At 39.6% G+C, this 3,860-nt stretch overlaps 1 non-coding gene across 1 annotated transcript; it reads left to right on the top strand.

The window, feature by feature from the left end:
* Positions 1-1,894: 1,894 nt before the first annotated feature.
* Trnat-ggu (transfer RNA threonine (anticodon GGU)) lies at positions 1,895-1,967 on the top strand. The gene has a single exon. It is a non-coding gene; the product is annotated as a tRNA-Thr (tRNA).
* Positions 1,968-3,860: the final 1,893 nt, after the last annotated feature.

Here is a 3,860-nt window from a genome sequence, read left to right as displayed (position 1 = left end):
TTTTGATGACAGACTGTCCTTGTCAGTTTAGAGTGTTTTCACATGACGTCACGGTGGCCATTTTGGTGGTCCAAAACAATAAAACGGCGTCCATGTTGGTCTACCAAGATAACCCTGTGGGAATTGAACTCTTTTGTTACGTAAAAACTTTCTTTTGTTCCCATAAATTAGCATAGATGCTGGCCACGTGAGGGAAAACGCTTTATATTGTGCTAGGAAAGCTTTTCGCTGTAAAGGAGGTCATTGTAATGTAACCGGATTTAGCTGTTTCTTTTTAAGGTGAAACATGAGATAGACCTATACACGAAATAAGGAAATGCGGGGGACAATTAATCTAAATAAGCTTGGTGAAATGACAGACAAGCGATGAATATGGGAAGAAGGCTTTTGTCAGCGTACTAACAGTGTCTTAAGTTTGTGCTTGTGTTTATACTTATATCCTAAGGTGCTAAAAGCTTAGTTTCTAATACTTTAAAGGAGATATAGCCACGCACGGCATCTTGGGCCATTTAGGGAAGTCCTTCTGAGTTTTTGATAGGCCCGGACCATCGAGGAATGAAGGGTTAATTGGTGATTGCGAGCTAATAGTCTTGAACTTCGAAACCGGAAATTCTTCTTTCCCAGCGTAAACGGCTTGTAACAACACTTATAGGTGAGATTTTTGTAGAGAACTATTCCAATTAAAGGTTTGCAGGCAGCTTAGTTTGAAACATCAAGATTTATCGGCAGTGTTAATGTCTTCCTGGTTATCTTCTATGAACAACAAATCTGAATGTTGATTAAAGAGATTGTTAAACCCAACACAGTGAACATCATGTGAGAAGACCTCACCAGTCTAAAAACTATCCCATATTATATGAAGACGGTTATCTCAGAGAAAATAGAGTAAAACAAGTGATGACGTCACAAAACCTGAATTTGTGAAATTATGGGATCTCTTCGGTTTTTTCGAGAGAGCAAGATGCATGTGAAACGCCTCATTGCCAACGAGCAGAAAGGCATTTAGCAATAATTATTATATGTTAAATGAGTCAGAATATAATCTGCAGGATTATGCAGATTGAGGAGGCCAGGGTTGGTTCCCGGGGTGTCCTCGGGATTCAAGTCACAGGGATGATCGAATGGCGGCAAAAGTCAACCCCCTCCCCCCCCCCCCCCCCCCCGTCCAAAAAATAAATCCCTAAGGCTTTAAAAAAAAATCCCTGGAACAAAATCTAACTCCAAACAAGAGCCCTAATAGGACTATTATGGCTCTTGCTCCAAATAAATTCCATGCCGAATTTCCGAGCCATAAAAATCAGTTCCACAGGAACTAAGCGGCCGAGATACGCGGGAACTATCAAGAATCTTCAGATTGTTTTGAATACCCCAAAAAAATACTTGCCAAAATATTCTTACCCAAAAAAATCCAGAAATAGGAAATTTCAAACCTCAAAAAATCCTTCGATCACCCCTGTCACTTGAAATCACGAGTAATCTTCCCTCTTCCCCCGTGGGGGTTGGTTATCGACCGAGGCGGATAACACCCTCTGACCGAGATCTGTATAATTCTTCAGCTTATTCGAAAGTCAGATCCAATAATGTCTTATTATTCATCTAGAATCATTTTGAATTTAAAAGCTTGCATAACCTCAGTCATTGTAAAGTTCCCGTTTCTATTCACCTGTTCCTCGGCAAATTCAGGATAGAACTGAAATGTTTGTTATAGCAGATATAGAGTTGTATGATGTGAAGTATATATGAAATAATTCATTTGAACTGCGGTTGTAGATGAATCATTCTTCACTTTCATCTACAACCGCAGTTCTAAATGAATTATTTCATATATACTTCACATCATTTCACTTCTCAAGGGAGATATGAACTCAGTAAATTGACCTGGCTGCCAATGTGTGGCTTCATAGCTCAGTTGGTAGAGCAACGCACCGGTAACGCGGAGGTCACGGGTTCGAATCCCGTTGAAGCCCTGATTTTTTTCAGGCTTTTTCTTTCTAATTGCTTAAATTGGAAAAGTTACTGCGATGATCATTCTTCACTTTCATAGAGTTGTATAACGTATATTCTCAAATAAGCGCCCATCCCACCCCTCCAATAAGCGTCCCCTCCTCTCCCCCGTAACTAGAGAGTATAAGGTGATGTTACACGGGTGCAACACAGCGTTGCAATGTTGGAACAATGTTGTAACAATTCGAAACAACGTCGCAACAATGTTGCAACGCTCTGTTGCGCTAGAAATCGTCGTGTGCGAATTGTCTCATGTAACATCGCCTATAAGCAACGACGACGGCGACGACGTCAACGAGAACGACAAAAAAGCAACAGGTTTAGATTAGCAAAACAACGACTCTGCACCTGCATCATGCTTTTTTGTTCATTTCTTTACCGTCCCTGCACGACTACGACGTGAAAATATATACCTAATTTCACGTTTTGTGGAGGACGTGGCGGAACACAGGGCAACAAATTTCTTTTCCTTTTGTTGAACTTCGATATAGTCTTTTAGAATTCAACTCCAGAAAAAAATGGCAAAATTTGACGAATTGAACGAGATGGGATAAGCGCGATAAAGTTTGAAGCAGCGCGAATTCAAATTTTAAGTGATGTTTTCATAACCATCGCCGTCGTCGTTGCTTAAGTTCCTTATTTTCTTAAATAGTAGCGATGATAATGATAATAACTGTTTCTATTTCCACATTATTGATAATTCTGTGTGTAAACTGTTTAATTGCACTAAGGTACGATGCCAGTAAAACGTAATTACCGTAAAAAAAGAAAAGAAAGAAAGAAAGAAAGAAAGAAAGCCCCGGGTGCTTACTCGAGGAAAATGCAGTATTCGCTGTTTCTGCTATGTTTTTAGGCCGAAGTTCTGCTTGTTTCTTCGCAAGACGTGTCAAAATTTGCCCCCTTTTTTCAAGTTCTTCCAAACACATCTGAGCTAACACAACCTCGTTTTCAGGGTAACCTGGTTGCCGTGCCTTTTTCTTGCCATTAGTCCTACATTATTGACGTCATTTTACTAGACATCGCAAACGTCTTCCTAATTTAGTCAGCACTAGCTAGCTTGCGGAGATCTTCATATTAATAATAAGAATTGGCGTAGCACTATTTTTAGCCTGCAAGCAAGCTCTCCATTTAGGGTAATCGCGAAAAGTCACCTGAGAGCCGCACGCGAAAGGAGACGCTCCCTCGAGTGTGCTCTCGCGGATCGCTTCTGAGCTTGCTCGCAGGCTACACCGTTTTGCTCGGCTGATAACTTCATAGCAATTTCGCTCATCAGATGATAACCTTGCTCAAGTTTCACTGAAAATTTGCAACTAATCTGCAAAATTCTCATATTAATATTTTCACAGATTCTTAAAATCAGTCTGGCACAGTCGCTCTTGTCCTATTTCCTTGGGGAGTGCATAGTCTCATAAATTGAAACAACGCTGGATGCTTCGATCGTAATACATGATACACGTATCTACACCATTGTTTGTTTTTTCAAAATGAGTTTTAATCAGCACAAGATTACAACTGTGTCAATTTTAAGAACATTTATAATAATGAAACCTATAGGTACAAAGTACTTTCTAAAAATTAGCTTTGAACATGGCACCATTGCTTTTCGAACGGCGAATGCGTCTTTCGTCTTGCTGAGTAAGAAACTGATGTCTTTCCTCTGAATTTCCGTACCGTTTGTCTTGCAGAGACTAAAGAAAAACAAAATACATAAGGCTGACCATGTACGTTGTGGTTCAATTTTATCCTTGGTTTAAATTTTATTTTCTTTTGTTTTAAACTCACTATCATACATTGCCATACCCAAAAACAAAGGGAAATGAATATGAATCGTGAACATGAATCTAAATGATTCAGAT

Source organism: Porites lutea, chromosome 7, assembly GCF_958299795.1.
Source record: "Porites lutea chromosome 7, jaPorLute2.1, whole genome shotgun sequence".
NCBI lineage: Eukaryota > Metazoa > Cnidaria > Anthozoa > Scleractinia > Poritidae > Porites > Porites lutea.
This window is presented reverse-complemented; position numbering and strand designations above follow the sequence as displayed.